This window comes from Grammomys surdaster, unplaced genomic scaffold (genome assembly GCF_004785775.1).
Source record: "Grammomys surdaster isolate TR1022 unplaced genomic scaffold, NIH_TR_1.0 123012, whole genome shotgun sequence".
NCBI classification, from domain to species: Eukaryota; Metazoa; Chordata; class Mammalia; order Rodentia; family Muridae; genus Grammomys; species Grammomys surdaster.
The window spans coordinates 13,879-31,621 of NW_021618372.1; positions in this window are offsets into that span (position 1 = coordinate 13,879).

Genomic DNA, 17,743 nt, shown 5'->3' on the forward strand with positions numbered 1-17,743 from the left:
CTATTACTGATATATATGAAGCATTGTGGGTGCAGTCCTTACTCTATTACTGATATGTACCCCAAAAAGTCATCTCACTCTCCAGTTTACTCCTTTACTGTAAACTGTTAAAAGAAGGGCAATTAAACCCTAAAAGTTAACAATCATTAACTTATAAATGACTAGATGTCTCTTATGTGACCACAGTTGTGTTTTTAGTCATGCTAAGTACAAATGAAATTTGTTTACAAAGACAAGATGGGAGGGATAGTCCGATTTATATCTCTCATTTTATAGTCTTTTGTATATTTCTATTAAAGTATATACTGAAACACATACCTCAAAACAAACTTAAACTTTGTTTAATAATGTCCACAGTCATGTGTCTATATATTTAAAAATTCTTATGAACAAAGGATGCTTGAATAAAGGGGTTAGGTTTACATACCTTTGCATGGGAAGACATCCCCAGGCTCGAGTAGGATCAGTTCCCCTGGATGGGACAAAGACCCTACCAGAGTAAATTGCATGCTAGCCACATTGCAGGATAAAGATGCATAGGGGAAAAAGATTTTCAGGAAATCTGCTCCTGTCTCTGTTTTATAGGCCATGTTAAAAACCAAACACCTGTTCTATAAAGAAGATGAATGTCTCCTCATGTCTCACATGGTAGTGGGATGATTCACTTGTCCCGTGGAGAAGTCTGGATCCATATTCTGAGTTTCTCAAGTGTCAGAGAGGCAAATACCAATTAGTCTGCTTTCAGTGTCTCCCATTGTAAAATATTAGGATGCTGTGAATAGGGGAACCCTATATCTAAGTAACCTGCCACCTCGTTTTGATTTTCATCTAGATCGATTGGCCCTGCCTTTCCCCTGACTTTCAAATTTTTCTGTCCCCAGCAAAGGTAGATTCAGGATGACAGGTCAATGCCTGATTCTGTAAGGAGTCCCAAGAAAAGTTTTAAATAACACAAGACAGAGTCAGCTGAGAGGCCAGTCAGCATAGCAGGGTGAACTATACACACTCAATTATACAGCAAACTACAATTGCCATTCTGTGATCCACCATGTACAGAGAAAAAGCCAGCATTGCCCGTGGAGGAAGAAATCTGGGCTATAAAAATCCAGCCTGACCAGTCTCTCAGAATCACTTTCCAGAGAAGATGGCACCTGCTGCTCAGCTCCCCTTGCAAGCCTGGAGGCCAATTGTGAGGCTGGTGTGTAGAAAGGTCTAGGTTTTTTTGTTTTTGTTTTTTTTTTTTAATGGTCAATATGTGGCCAGCAAGGCACTTCAAAGAAAGATCAGGTTTGCCCTGTATTTGAGTCAATGATTTTTTTCTGTTTGGAGTCTCTGGAGATGTAGTTATCATTTTATTTCTGGTACAGAGCAGGATATTTCCCTACAAGTAGAAATCTCTTTTATGGACAAGCATTTCTTTTCTACAAGAAAGGCTTATTCTGAGGTACAACCTGTGTAGGAAGTGTCTTTTTATAAACAGCTCAAAGTCAATAGTATACTAGAGACACATATTCTCAAGAGTAAATAGTGGAGCAGAGACACACACTCTCAAGTGTCATTTCTCATTTCTCCTCTCCTCTCTGATCCCCTCCCCTCCCCTCTCCTCCCCTCCCCTCCCCTCCTCTTCTCTTCTCTACCACCCCCCCCCCATTTTGTTTTGAGACAGAAGTTTTCTGTGTAGCCCTGGCTGTCCTAGAACTCATTCTGTAGACCAGGCTGGCTTCAAACACAGTGATCTGCCTGTCTCTGCCTTGCAAGTGCTGGAATTAAAGGTGCGTATCACTACCACCTGGATATTTTTTATTTTAAAAAATGTAAAGAAATTATGCATCAAAATTAAGAAAAACCCAAAACTATGTAACTCCTAAACTTCTGAAAAGTTAGAATGAACATTCAGAATGGAAACAGAGGAGCTGCCATCAGATTTTATGCTGTCTCTTTTGAATGGATATTTATACACTTACACAGCACCAAAATCCAAAGTTCATGACCAAGTTAGAAACAGAAAAACAATTCTTATATCTTCTTTCATAATTCATGTCTAGCCTTCCTCATCTCCTAATATTTATCCTTTACTCTCTTTTCTACATGACATACTGTATCCATATGTAAACTTGCTCACATAGGTATGTATATTGTTGTCTAAGTTACACACTTTAGGGAGAACATAGACTTTTCTCTTTCTGATATTGTGTGGCCTCAATTAATATACATTCCACGTCCTTCAATAGTCCTGCAAATTTTGTGATTACATTTTTTTAGCCCTGAAAAGCATCCACATCATATTTGTTAGGGTTCTCTAGAGTCATAGAATGTATGGAATGAATATCTGTAAAGGGAATTTATTGGACTAACAGGCTACAGTCCAACTAACCCAACAATGGCTAGCTGTGAACGGAAAATCCAAGAATCTAGTAGTCGCTCAGTCCCACAAGGCTGGGTGTCTCAGTTGTTCTTCTGTATAATTAGTAATGGATACTTAGTAATGTACAAGGAATGGATGTGTTGGTAAAGTGGAGACAAACAGACAAAGAATGAATGAACCCTTCCTACTTTTATTGTCCTTATATAGGCTTCTAGCAAAAGATAAGGCCCAGACTAAAGGAGTACATAAAGATCTGGATTAAAGGCGTGTGTCCATCTAGATAAAAAGGATGTATCAGCCCAACTCTGTTGTAGGATATTTGATCACACTGTGATCTCTGAGATTGTGGTATTTACTGGAAAAACCTGTTTCTTGTTGTCATGTTGCTCTATCATAGTACACACCTTTAAAGCAAAAACTGTCTATTGTAAGCAACCAGTTGACAGGGAGTGAACATAGAGAAAAACAATAGAAGATATCAGGAGGATAGAGAGAGATAGATGTACAGTAAGTAGAACAGAGGGACATTTAGTGTGAAGGGGTTTTGAGACAGTGTGGAGAAGAACTTCCTTTTGGGACTCTGGCTGAGAAGGAAGGTCAGCTGGGTGGTTTCTTTAACCCTGAGAAAGCGAGCTTTCTCTGCAGCAGCTGTGTGTCCTGAGTCTTTATTAACAAAATCAAGCGTTTGAGATTTTGTTAAAAACAACATGGCATGGCACGACCACACAGACAGAGAAATCATGCCAGCTTCAGATAAACTGGGAGGCCATCATATTTGGTAAGTTATCTGGGGAGGCCTCAAGGAGATATTTTAGGATGGGAAATACCATAAAATAAGGAGCTATGACCCTGTATAGTACTACTTTAGATGGTTTGAAAATAGAAGCAGAAAATGAAAATATAAATGACCTTATAAGATCGATATAATAGTGATTGTAATTACTCTCAGTCTGGTAATTCCTATTTCATCCACGAAAGTCACAGTGTCTTTTAATTCCAAATAGGAAAAGTGGATTGATAAGATACACATCTTGGAAAAACTTTTATAAATGAAAGTAAGAAAAATACTCAGACACAGAGAGAGGAATTTAGACAAGAACCTATCGTATCATCTCATGATGAGACTGAAGAAGGGCAGCCCAAGGTTGTTAGAAAACCAACTTTAGTCCATCCAATTACTATACTAGACCTATCAGCAGACAATAGGCTCTTCCAAGGTTATAAAGAAATTAAATGAAATCCCATAGACATATTAGACTTGAAGAGATTCAAGAAAGTGGTCCTTTTACATGGTATGCACTCTCCATATATGAAGCAGGTACTTAGTTCATGGATAACTCAGAACTGAATTATCCCCTAAGACTGGAAAGATTTGGCATCAACAATATTGGAAGCTGGTTCTCAGTTACAATGGCAAACCTGGTGGAAAAAGGAAACTAGAACCATAGAACAACAAAATAGGGCAAGAGATATTAGTATTTCCCAGGAACAGTAGCTAGGTTGTACTGGCTGGCTTTGTGTTTCAACTTGACACAAGTTGGAGTTATCACAGAGAAAGGAGCCTCCTTTGAGGAAATGCCTCCATGAGATCCAGCTGTAAGGCATTTTCTCAATTAGTGATCAAGGGGGGAGGGCCTAGCCCACAGTGGGTGGGGCCAGCCCTGGGCTGGTAGTCTTGATTTCTATAAGAATGCAAGCTGAGCAAGCCAGGGGAAGTCAGCCAGTAAGCAGCATTCCTCCATGGCCTCTGCATGAGCTCCTACCTCCAAGTGCCTGTCCTGTGTGAGTTCCAGTCTTGACTTCTTTTGGTATAAAGCAACAATGTGGAAGTGTAAGCTGAATAAACCCTTTTCTCCCCAACTTAGAATGAATATTTATAGCACACAGTAAAAAAAAATTAAAGACCCATGTAGAAAAGGTTTCTGAATTTATTCTAGAAGGAAAAATGAGACTTTGTCAATTTGTAGGAATAGAGCTAGTTGAGATTGTGGTACCTTTTTCTGATGCTGAAATTGCCTCATTATAGGCAGAAAATGAACATTGGCAAAGAGCTTGCAGTAATTTTGAGGGGGAGATATTAACAACAAACATCCCATACATAAGAGACTTGAGTTTATAAAAGGAATTGGATTCTCACTCATATAGTAAAAGGGACACCATTTTAGAGAGCCCCTACTTTCTATATTGATAAAAAAATAAATCAGGAAAGGCTGGTTATAAGTCAGAAAAGACAAGTAAGGTGGCTCAGAGCCCTTATGATTCAGTTAAAAAAAACAATCAGAGCTGTATGTCATTCTTATGATACTATTAGACTTTCCTGAATCTCTTAATATTGTTAATGACTCTTAACATGCAGAAAACATTCTTTTACATATTCAAACCATTGAACTCATTCCAGATCATTCAGGATTAACTTCATTATTTATTCAGCTACAAGGAATCAGAAACAGACACCATCCATTGTATATAACACATCTCAGAGCCCATACAGGTCTACCAGGCCCTGTAGCACGAGGTAATGATGAAATCAATCAGCTATTGGTATGGAATGTGCTACAAGCGTCACACTTTCATAAGAAACACCATGTTAATGGCAAATGTTTGAAGAAAGGTTTTTTATTTAATTATTATTTGTCAACAAGCAGAGGAAATTATAAAGAAATGTCCTACTTGTTTTTTGTATAACCCAACTCCATTATCTGCAGAAAGTAACCCAAAAGATACCCAAAGAAATGAAATTCGGCAAATGAATATGTTTCATTTTGCAGACTTTGGAAAATTAAAGTATTTGCAGCAGCATATCATAGACACATTCAGAATTTCAAGGGGCTTTAAGTTCTGAAAATGCTGATCATGTAATTACACATTTATTAGAAGTTATGGCTATTACGGTTCTTATGAGGATACCTGTACAAATTAAGACTGACAAAGCACCAGCACCAGCACTTGTCTCTAGCTCATCCTCTAGAGTGAGTAAGTACTGACAGCAGGTAATGAACATGGGTTCTGAAAGAGGACGTAAGATAACTGATTATCAGGTTCCAACTCAGTCATGGATTTTAGATTTGGTGCCGTATACGTGCATAAGGACACATTCAGAAGAGACAGTTTTCAATCCAATCTGAACGCCACAGTTTCTCTTCTGGATTTCCATTCTAACCATGCAGATGTTGTGAACTCTGTAGCCTCCAGGTCTTGTTACTTGTTAATTTGGGTGCATAAGTCTTTTCAGCATTTTTTTTTTTTTTTTTTTTTTTGGTTTTTCAAGACAGGGTTTCTCTGTGTAGCCCTGGCTGTCCTGGAACTCACTTGGTAGACCAGGCTGGCCTCGAACTCAGAAATCCACCTGCCTCTGCCTCCCAAGTGCTGGAATTAAAGGCGTGCGCCACCACTGCCTGGCATTTTTAAATGAATGTCTTTCTTTCTTTTTTTTTGTTTTTTGTTTTTTGTTTTTTTTCGAGACAGAGTTTCTCTGTGTAGCTCTGGTTGTCCTGGAACTCACTCTGTAACCAGGCTGGCCTCAAACTCAGAAATCTGCCTGCCTCTGCCTCCCAAGTGCTGGGATTAAATTTTTCAGCATTTTCAATACTAGGGTATAAATTTTTTTTTTTTTTTTTTTTTTTTTTTTTTTTTTTGTTTTTTCGAGACAGGGTTTCTCTGTGTAGCCCTGGCTGTCCTGGAACTCACTCGGTAGACCAGGCTGGCCTCGAACTCAGAAATCCGCCTGCCTCTGCCTCCCGAGTGCTGGGATTAAAGGCGTGCGCCACCACCGCCCGGCATAAAATTTTTAAATGAAGAGAAATGAACAGCGCGAGAGTGTGAGTCTCTGCTATACTATTTGGTACAGAGAGGACATTTTTCTGCTATACTATTTACTCCTTAGAATGTTGTTCTTCTTCAAGTCTTATTGATAATGGTATGTAGTTTTTTTTTTCTATTTGCATCATTTTAAATAATAGAATTTTTTTAAAAAAGAGAAATAAGCAATGACTACAGAAAGTGTGAGTCTCTGCTGGGCCGTTCACTCAACCTGGTCCCAACCTGGTTGGCCATAGAGTGTAGCTCTGAAAAATTCTCTTTTAGAACAGATGTATATCCATAAAGGTAATTTTCATTTATAATGATACCTGCCTGTGTGTTACTAAGGAAATTGATAACTAGGTCTACAGTGACTCCAACCAGAAAAAAATACATTGACACACATACATAGTAAACCTGATTTTTCTTCAAAGTGACTTGCTGACTACATTTTAGATATTATTTTAGAAAAAGAACCTTTCCACATACCAGGCTTTCATTGTTTCCGATGAGGATAGGATTTAAAGCCTGAAGCTTAGCCCCTCCTTTTTTCCCAATTTATTCCAGATGTTCATTCAGTTCTATGTTCTATCTAATGTGTACATGACAGTCATATGTAAACTATTTGTTTTCTGCCGAAATCAACAATGGAATGTATTTGATTTTTAATTGTTTAATTATACCAAGTTCATTTGACTTTTAGCCTCCTGTCCTAAGTTAAATAATGATGGATAGCTATTAATCGCTACACCTTGAACAACTGTGAGGCTGTTTATTGTTCTCTATCTACCACATAATTAATATCTTCTGCAGAAAAATATTGAGAGAGGTGTTGAGAGGTACCTGAATCTATGGGTGTAAAAATAAAATTTGGGTTCATTTAGTTATTACTCTCTTATCAGAATAACAATATTAGTGTCTCCTTAGGGCATATCACCTATACAAGCACAAGTTAGTTCATCACCCAGTTAACATCACCAGTTATTAGTTACATTCTGCAGAATGAGCTTTAAATGATTGTCACTCCCATAACTTTGCTGTCACTATTGCCCCACCGGCCCATCTTGCCAAGCCATTTATTCTACTTCCTGGGTTCACGGCTGGGTAAGACTGTTTATCACATTACTCCCATGGTAGCATACCTAGACTGTGTCTCCACTATGAAAGCTAGCCAGTAGACAGGAAGCTTCTAAGTTGGTACCACCTGGTTTACAGCCACTGTTCTAAACTGAGAATTCTATCTTTACTTCCGAACTGGCCAATGAAATAACTCATCCGAGAAAATTACAAATCATCTTTATTATTAAGCCATTTGAGAGTACATATGACCAAATGTCATCTCTCTCCTCAGAAGGACTCTTGTGGAGCAGCATGAAAAGATGTTTTTGTTTAAGTAACAAAGCTATGCTCACATCACAGATGATATACACTGCGGTGATTTTTTTTTCACTGTGACCTTGCATACCTGTGAAAACGGGATCATTTGATCTGCGAAAAAATTACACAAGGGTATTTCTCAGGAGGGATCTTTTGTATACATCTAGGTCTTCTTATAATAAGGAAAGCAGATTCCTTTTTCAGAAGATAGGAAATACAATTTATTTACCTGAAAAGGCTCTAGAGGTGTACTGGTTTGAAGAAAAATGACGCCCATAGGCCCATATGGAGTGGGACTATTAGGAGGTGTGACTTTGTTGGAATAGTGCTTACTAGAGCACTTTCTCTTCCTCCTGTCTGCCACCCAAATATAGAACTCTAGGCTCCATCCCCAATACCATCTTTGTCACCTTGCCTCCATGTTTCCAGCTGTGATGATAATGGACTAAACCTTTGAAACTGTAAGCCAGCTCTAATGAAATATTTTTCCTTGTAAGAGTTACCTTGGTCTTGGTGTCTCTTTACAGCAATAGAAACCCTGACTAAGACAAGAGGGATCCAATGTCAGGATAACCGGACCTTGCCTGGGTCACTTCATTCCCCAGTTCTTTTACTTAATATCTTTGATTTTGATGAAACAGAAGGAACTGGCCCTTGGAGTCATTTTTTCTACAGGCTGCTTGCAAACTGACCAAGTTTTAACAGCTAGTTAATTACAAAGGACTTGACCAGTAGAGCACATGTAGCACAGTTTGTAAGCTTTTGATTCCGAGACCAGTCCTGCAGAGCTGTTGTGACTGGCCCTATTAAAAAGCCATGATGGGCTAACCATTGAACTGATCATGGGGTTCCCAATGGAGGAGAGAGAAGACTGAAGGAGCTGAAAGAGTTTGCAGCCCCATGGGGAGAGCAACAATACCAACCAACCAGAGCTCCCAGGGTCTAAACCACCAGCCTGGGAGCACTTAGGAAGGGACCCATGGCTCTAGCTGTGTATGAAGGGGAGGATGGCCTTCTTGGGCGTAGGTGGGAGAAGAGATCCTTTGTCCCATGAAGGCTGGATGCCCCAGCATGGGGAAATTCGAGGGCAGAGAGGTGGGAGTGAGTGGGTGGGGCACATCCTCATAGAAGCAGGAGTAGGAGGGAATGGGATAGGGGGCTTCTGGTGGGGGTGGGGGGAAATGGGGAAAGGAGATAACATCTGAAATGTAAATAAAATATCCAATAAAAAAAAAAGAAAAAGAAAGCCATGATGGCTAGTTTTATGTTAACTTGACACAGGCTACAGTCATTTGAGAGATGGAAATTTCAACTAAGAGAATGATGGCTCTAGAAGATCTGGCTGTAAGCAAGCCTATAGAGCAATTATTCATTCTTGATTTATGTGAAGAGACCAGTCGATTATGTGGGCTCATTCCTGACCTGCTGGTCCTGGGTACAAAAAACCAACAAAACAAAACTAAACTAAAAACAAAACTAAACACAAAACACAGGTAGAGGAAGGCTCCAGAGAGCAAGCCAGTAGGCAGCACCCTCCATGGCCTATGCATTAGCTCCTGCCTCCAAGTTCCTATTCTTTGGGTTCTTATCATGTCTTCCTTCAATGATGAAAAGTTGTGGAAGCCTCTGTCAAGACCCTTTCCACCCTAAATTGCTTTGGTCATCGTGCTTAATCACAGCAATGACAACCTCAATTAAATACAAGAGTGATGACCAAAATTGCTGAGTCTGCAGGGAAGAAGAGGCATAGTGACTCCTCTCTCCAATCACCTCGTTGAATACCTCAAGCTTCTTGCACACTTTGGACTCCAGGTTTCAAAGGGAGTGGACTGAAGAACAGGTCCCATCTTCTCTGGAAGGTGATTCAGAGAGGCTGGTCACTGTAGACTTTCACAGCACAGGGTTCTTTCTCCCCAGGAAGTGCTCTTTTCTTAGCTTTACATGGTGGATCCACTGGATGGCACTTGCATCTTGTTGTAGCATGTAGGTTTATAAAACAAACCAGGATAAACCAGCTATGCACTGGCAACGGTGGTCTTGCCCTCCTTCAGTGGCTAGCCCCAAGTGGCTGACTCTCTTCACTGTCTCCTGTATTTACATGATCAGGACTGACCCATATTAGTGGATGAATATGAGTGGGCTGGGGAACATCAGTTCTCCCTCTCAGCAGGTCTTAGATGCCCATAATCCACTGTCTAGTCAGGAGATCCTCCTGCAGGGCACCATGTGCCATTGTCATTGCTCAGGCAGTCTTGTTCTGGAGTTATCAAGGGTGCAGCTTCCCTTCACATTTTAGGATGCACAATCTCACAGCAGACCTCCTGGGCCTCTGGCTTTCATAATCGATCTGCCCCTATCCAGAAACATTCTCTGATTACTATTGCAGAAATGGTGGTGTAGACGCATCTATTGTGTGGGGACCCAAGATCTCTGCACTTTGGTCCATCTGAGTTTTCTGCAATGCTCTCTGTGATACAGGGAGAAGTGTCTTTGAAGTGCGCTGACAAGTTAAAGTCTATACAGCACACCATTGATACATATTCAGGATTTCAAGGGGCAACTGCCTTTAGGTCTAAAAAGGCTGATTCAATAATTACACAGTTATTAGACATCATGACTGTTATCAGGATACCTGACAATGCTCCAGCGTGTTTCTTTAATAAAACAATTTTTTGCATATTGCATAATAAAGCATATTACAGGTATACGACACAATCCGACAGGGAAATCAATTCCAGAAAGATCTAATTGTGTTTTAAAAGATATGCTTAATCAACAGAAAGGGGTAATAAAGACATCCAGAGGTAGATTACACAGTGCTTTATTAACTTCACATCTTTAAATGCTAATAAGAAAGGAGCCACAGCTATGGAGGGGCATTAGATAGAAGAAAACAACCTGTGGAGTTAAATCCTATATTTTAGAGAGGTCTTTGACTTCAGAATGAAAACCAGGATATGTGTTATGTTGGGGAAGAAGTTTTGTCTTTGTTTTCATAAGAGAGGAAACTTTGAGGATATCATCAAGATTAATAAATGTTAGAATCAAACTGGAGAGAGCTGAATAAAGAGAGGTGATAGTTATTCAGATCATTCAGTCAAAACTATCTTATAAAGAGTAACAAATGCCTTTCATTGGATCAGTGATGAAAAAAAATAAATAAATGAAATAGAGCTGGAAAAACCTTTTAAGTAAATTCATAGGGTTACTACAGTTCAAACTGTCTTTTTTAATCTATTAGAGTTGGAGTAACCTGCAGCTAAGATAAAATATTTGAGCATAGCAATAGTAACCTATGCCTTTATTACTAGCAGAGAGGGTCGGATCTCTATAAGTTAGTTGTTTCCCAAATTCTAGAGTTACAGAGAGCAAAGGTGATAGTTCATACCTTTAATCTTTAATCCTAGCAGCTGGGAGGTCAATGCCTTTGATGCCTATATTTGGGGAGCAGAAGCAGGCAAATAAAAATTACAATGATTTCAATTTAAAAGCTACTTGCAAAGGGCAAGCTGAAACTCAAATTGAATGGCTTTGTGATCTAAAAATAAAAACCCTTAAACACTGAATATATGTATAAAGAGAAAAGAGGTAAATAAATATATTTGTCTACTAAGGTATAATTAGTTCAAAATGTCAAAAGAATTTTATTTCAACTGAAAGATAATACTTTTTCTATTGTTCAAAACACTTTGCTCTGGAAAAGATAATTGGCCAAAAAGAGGGAACACCCCAAAGTTAGGGTTGGGGAAAGGTGTAACCGCCATTTCTTTTGTAACGGCCGTCGGGTTCTGTTACTTTGTAAAGGCCGGCCGGTTCTGCTGCTCCGGTCTGCAGGTCAGGGTCTAGCAAGAGAGAGAGTGGGGACGGAGGAAGGGGGAAAAAGGGGCGAGAGACGCAAAAGATAGATACAAGACAGAGTCCGGTGGAGTCTCTTCAAGTCTCTTCTTTATTCTCCTCTCTTCTTCTATATTCTCCTCACTCCTTCAGTCTCCTTCCACCTTCTACTTTCTACCTTCTACCTCCTCTCTTCCATCTACCTCCCACTACCTTCTACCTCTTTCCTTCTACCTCCCACACATAGAAAGGAAATCCTGGGTATTTATACCCTTTACCACGTGACTTGCCCTCGTGGACAAGCTCAACTGAAGGCACTATGTCATGTGCCTTGTAGCCATGGATACCAGGAGCACCTTGCAGCTGGGGGCACTAAACAGTGTAACAAGATGTTTATCAGAGTGCGCTCAGCTATTGCAGGCTGTTGAAACAAGTCTCTTGTCAGGGTATATGACTCGAGATGGCTGTAAAGATGATAGCCACTTGCAGCTAAGAGTCGGCTCCCAACAGAAAGGTTTTGCTTTTATCTTTATAGGAGAATAAAAGCATCCATCTAAGGAATCTGTAGGCCACTGGACAAGTGAATCATCTGAAGAAAGATAACAGGTCATCAAGAGAATTTCTCCCAAGAAAAAAATAAATGGGCCAAATGTAACCTTTGAGGTCTTCAAAACACAATGAGGCCCTCTATAAAGAATCTACGCATGTTGTGGTAAGGCTACCACTGGTTAAAAGTTGCCAATGTTGCTTCTGCCACCAGGTTCTATGCAAACAATGGACACCTTTTGGTTCACCACTATGTTCTATCTAGTTAGGATTTCCATTAAGCTGACAAAGACCACCCAAACATCAGCTTCAGGCTACAAACTGCTCAGGACATTCAGATGGCTGAGCTCAAACGAGACTGACATGAACATTCGACATAACTTTGAACTAAAAAAATACTTAATCCTAAGACTACAAAATACAGCCAAGCTGGACATTGTGGAAAGCTTGGCAGAAACAGCTTCTTTATCGTAACTAGTTTTACTATATTAGAGTTAAAATCTTTACTTTTTATTAAGACCAAAAGAGAGAGAGAGAGAGAGAGAGAGAGAGATAGGAATAAAATAGGAATATTAGGAAAACCTGGTAGGCCGGGCGGTGGTGGCGCACGCCTTTAATCCCAGCACTTGGGAGGCAGAGACAGGCGGATTTCTGAGTTCGAGGCCAGCCTGGTCTACAGAGTGAGTTCCAGGACAGCCAGGACTATGCAGAGAAACCCTGTCTCGAAAAACCAAAAAAAAAAAAAAAAAAAAAAGGAAAACCTGGTAGATTACTGAATCTACTCTTATAGATCTTTGTATATTGATCCAAAATTAAAGGTTATATTTGGTTACATTTGTACAGTTCTTTGTATATTGATACAGAATTAAGGTCATATTTTTGTTAAAACATACTATATATCACATCTTTTTAAGGCATTGTAACTATGTAATTTGTAAAAATTCAATGTGAAGTTCTAATCCTTTTGGAAGTTAGTATTACAAATTGTTTAGGATAATTAAGAAATGCAAACTATTATTCAGATGTTAGGACCCAAGACTCAACAAAGAATGATACCCCAAACTCAGATAGTGTGCAAAAGCAAAGAACATTTATTCAGCAAAATTTCCTGAATGCAGGAGTCTCTGCTTTTGGGAATAGAGACCCTGGGTGGACTCCCAGGCCCAGCATTTATTGTCAGTTAGGGGAATTCCAGGGGTGATTCCGTGCTCTTTAACCTTGACTGGTTAGCTCTATCTCTACAGGTGTGACTGAATCCACAATTGGTTAGGCTCTGGAAACATCCCAAGGGGATTGCTTAATCATCCCAGCTACCTATTCTTACTTTAGACCAAATTACAACGTGTCCTTGGACTGATTGCCCCCCGGCTGTGGTTGGCTGACCACAAGTTCCTGGATTGGGGTTATCATTTCTGGAAAACAGGAACTTAGTCCTAGTGTCCCAGACTGCCAGTGTTCAGCCTGTCCTGGAGTCAGCCTGGTTCTTGATAACTCAGCCCTCTCAAGTCAATCAAACTTGTGGATTTGCTAGGTACCAGTTTAGTTAATCACAGATGTTTTCTATGTTCATCAGATAGTAAATGGCTAGAGACAAGCAACATTTGACTATTCAAATGTACTGAGACTGTTAGATTGTCTGCAGAAATCTGTAGAATATGACATTTAAAGATGTTTTTATAAATTTTTGATAATGAGAAATGTCAGCTCCTGGTACTACCCCTTTGGTACTTCAAAGATGAGTATCAAGAACTTCTTTATGGAGTTTGCTGCAAATGTGGAAAGCTGCCACTGGGCAAGAAACTTCCTCTGCCTCCACTGCTGACTGTATGCTGTCCAGGCTGTGGACAAGCAGGACACAAAGAGAGTCACTGCCAAACTCTCCCAGGACAAGGTAGAGAACTCCTTCATAGATCCTGCATCAGAGAGAAAAATCTGCCAGATATTCTCAGCCAATAGGTGGAAAAGATAAATGCTCCAGTGTTGCAGAGGAATCTTTGGAGACTGCCAAGCTGCCAGATGTCCCTAACATTTCTATAGTTTTGGAAGTTGCTTGCTCTGCACTTCCTGTTTATTCAGGAAATATTTATCCTTCTCAAGTCTCTGGTGGGATAGAAGACTAGATAGTTGTAGTCTCACGGTTAAGATGAAGTTGTTTAGAATTTAAGAAAATGTTTAAAGGTCTAAAATTATGTTTTTAGATTGATAAATGCAAATTTAGATAAAATGATATATAAGTTCAGAATGTTGGATTCACAAAGATAGAAGACATACTACGCTCTTCAAGGTTACCAAATACAAATGGACTGGACGTTGTGAATGTAATTCTTACCATATACTATGTGGTTTATTGATGTTAGAGAAGGAGTCTTTTATTTAGACAAAAAAGTGGGAATGTTGAAGGATATTTGATCACATTGTGAACCCCAAGATTGTGAACTGGAAAACCCTTGTTGTAGTGTGGCTCAGCCCTAGCACACACCTTTAATCCAAGAGCCAAATAAATTCAACCTAGATGAAGAAGCAGCGCAAGCAACCACCTGACAGAACGTGAACACAGGTAAACAGAAAGGCAGGACTTTGAGGAGAAGTGTATTTAAGACAGGGCAGAAATGGAGAGAAAGAGTCTTTTCCATCTGGGGCGTCAGGGGAGAAGTAAGGTCAGTTGGGTGCATTCTCTGCTTCTGGCGTCCAGCCTCGACAAAGGACTTGGTTTCTCAACTGGAAGCATGGATATCTGGAAGGTGCATTCAGGCACAAGCTGACAGGCAAGTCTTGAGGCTTGAGATTGTGTGCACTCACTGGCTAGCACGCTCACTTTGTGCTCCCATGCTCTCGCACTCCCTTGCCTCTAACCCCAGTCTTTTAATGTCACTCAAAAGAGGAAGTAGAAAGAGAGACATTGTATACTCATTACCATTCAAAATGACCACATCTCACCAAGAATTAAGAATTACCCGTGGTTGAACTAGGGAAAAACTGGAAGAAGCTGAGGAGAAGGACGACCCGATAGGAAGACCAGCAGTCTCAATTACCCTCGATCCCCTCCCCCGACCCCCCCCGAGATCTCTCAGACACTGGACCACCAACCAGGCAGCATACAGCAGCTGATATGAGGTCCCCAACACATATACAGCAGAGAACTGCCAGGTCTGGACTCAGTCAGAGAAGATGCACCTCAAGAGACTGGAGGCCCCAGGGAGTGGAGAGGTCTGGTGAGGTGGGGGGCTAGGGGGTAGAAACATCCTTTTGAAGATAAGGGGGAGAAGGTGGTATGGGATGTGGAACAGTCAGAGCAAGGACTGGGGGTGGATAAAATCTGGAGTTTAAAAAAGATTAAATAAAATTAAAAAATAATTAAGAATTATGATCGTTTCCCAAAGTTTCAAGCTTCCCGTACTCCTGGGTCTGTCACCAAAATAAAAATTGCAAACTTATCATTATTTAAACTTTAACTTTAAACTTATTATACTTCAGAGGTGAAATCTCCAGGTCAGCTACGTGCAGTTTCCTGTGAAGCTCTAATAATATATGACATGGGCAAAGTGTCAGGCAGTGGTTAGAAAGACTCAGGCTAATCCTTAGTTCAGCAATTCTCAAGCTTCTACTTCTGTACGTAGCACATAATGACTCTCAAAAGAGTCCCAGTGTTTTAACTTAGTCTTTCTAGTAGATAATTTTATGCATTCTATATCTTATTTCAGGAATCAACTTTTTACTTACTTATCCATACATATCCAAAGGAGACCAAGAACCACTCTCAAATGTTGTATAAAACTCATTTCTTCAATAGCTTTTTCCTTTCTGAATTAAAGTATCCCATGTTTGTGTTCTCTTATTCTGTTTTCCCCTTATCCTATAATTGTGACTCTTATATTAATAATTTTCATAGTTCCAGTAAATTCCTTTACTTCCTGGTAATGGACCCTGTATGACTTCAGTAGTACGTGGCCCTGTTTCGTTTTTAAATGTATTTTTAGACATAATTTCTTCCAACTTTCTTTCCAAGTTAAACCTTAATCTAAAACTCCCATTGTGTAGTTATTACACTGTTCCTAGAATGAGTGCGCCTCCTGGCTGTTAGATTAATTCCCAGAACTTTGTTGACAGCACTCTCCTGGGCCATTAGGACTGTGCTGTGCCCTAGGGCTCAATTTTTAATTGCTTAAGAATCAAAAAATGTGGTATATTTACACAATGGAGTATTACTCAGCTATTAAAAACAATGAATTCGAGAGTTTCCTAGGTAAATGGATGGAACTAGAAATTATCATCCTGAGTGAAGTAAGCCAATCACAAAAGAACACACATGGTATTCACTCACTGATTATCGGATATTAGCCCAGAACCTTGAAATGCCCAAGATGCAACTCACAGGCCACATGAAGCTCATAAAGAAGGAAGACCAAGTGGGGGTGATTCGGTTCTTCTTAGAAGGAGCAACTAAATACTCAAGGAAGCAAATATGGAGACAAAGTGAGGGACAGAAACTGAAGGAGGGGCCATTTGAAGACCTTTCCACCTGAGTATCCATCCCATGTGCAGTCACCAAAGATAGATGCTGATGTGGAAGTCAGGAAGTGCATGCTGATAAGGGCCTGATATGGATGTCTCCTCAGAGGCCTTCAAGAGTCTGACATACTCAGAGGCAGATGCTCACAACTAGCCATTGAACTTATCATGAGGTTCTCAATGGAGGAGTTAGAGTGAGGACTGAAGGAGCTGAAAGGGTTTGTGGCACCATGAGAGCAACAATACCAACCAACCACAGCTCCCAGGGTCCTAACCACCAGCCTGGGAGCACTTATGGAGGGATCCAGGGCTTCAGCTGAATCTGTAAGAGTGGAGGGCCCTGCCGGGCACAGGTGGAAGATGAAGTCCTTGACCTCATGAAGGCTGGACGCCCCAGGGGGTGGGAGTTTTGAGGGTGGGGAAGTGGGAGTGGGGGGGTAGGTGAGGGTTACATCCACGGAGAAGAAGGAGGAGGGGTAAGGGGATGGGGGGTTCCCGGGTGGGTGGGGGATGGGGTAAGGGGACAACATATGAAATGTAAATAAAATATCCAATAAAAAAATGAATGACATCTTCATGCATGAAAAATTGAAAAAAAAAAGAAAAAGAAAAAACAAAAAAAAAGAAAAAAAAAGAATCATTATACCAAGGAACATCTAGTTTCACAGAATTTGCCAGAGCAGAAGGAGAAAGAAATATGGAAATCAGAAATAATAGAATAATTATTAAGCACACCAAGGCCAGCTGAAAAGCAGTCACGAATGAATGAAATCTATACAGCCCTTGTCCAGGGCTAAGGTCAGGAGAAATGGAAAGAACTTTTTTTTACAAACAAGCTGCCCACAGGCTTCTGAGATATCACCATCCAGGCCTACTACAGGCAGTTCCTTATTCCTGCTGATGGCTCCCCTAGAGGGATGTGTCTCCTGCTTCTCAGGGTCCCAGATCCCATCCATGCCATGGTATGCTGTTCGGAGCACTCTGCCTCTTTGAGGTAGCAGGTTTTCCCATGACATCTGACTTCTGGGTCTTCATTGGTAAAACTGCACTGGAGTTTTTGTTTTTAAAATAACAAGACTGTTTTCACCATTAGGCATAGTTTGAGTATAGAACTCAAGGCCAACCCCCCACAATGACACACATTCTACAACAAGGCCATGCCCACTCCAAAATGCCATACCTCCTAATAGTGCCATTCTTTATGGGACAAAAATTCAACCACATGAGTCTATGGGGGGCCATACATATTCTCCACCATAGTATTCTAATAGTTATGTGTCTAGTCCAATCACCATTAGAGTGCTTTCCTCTGAA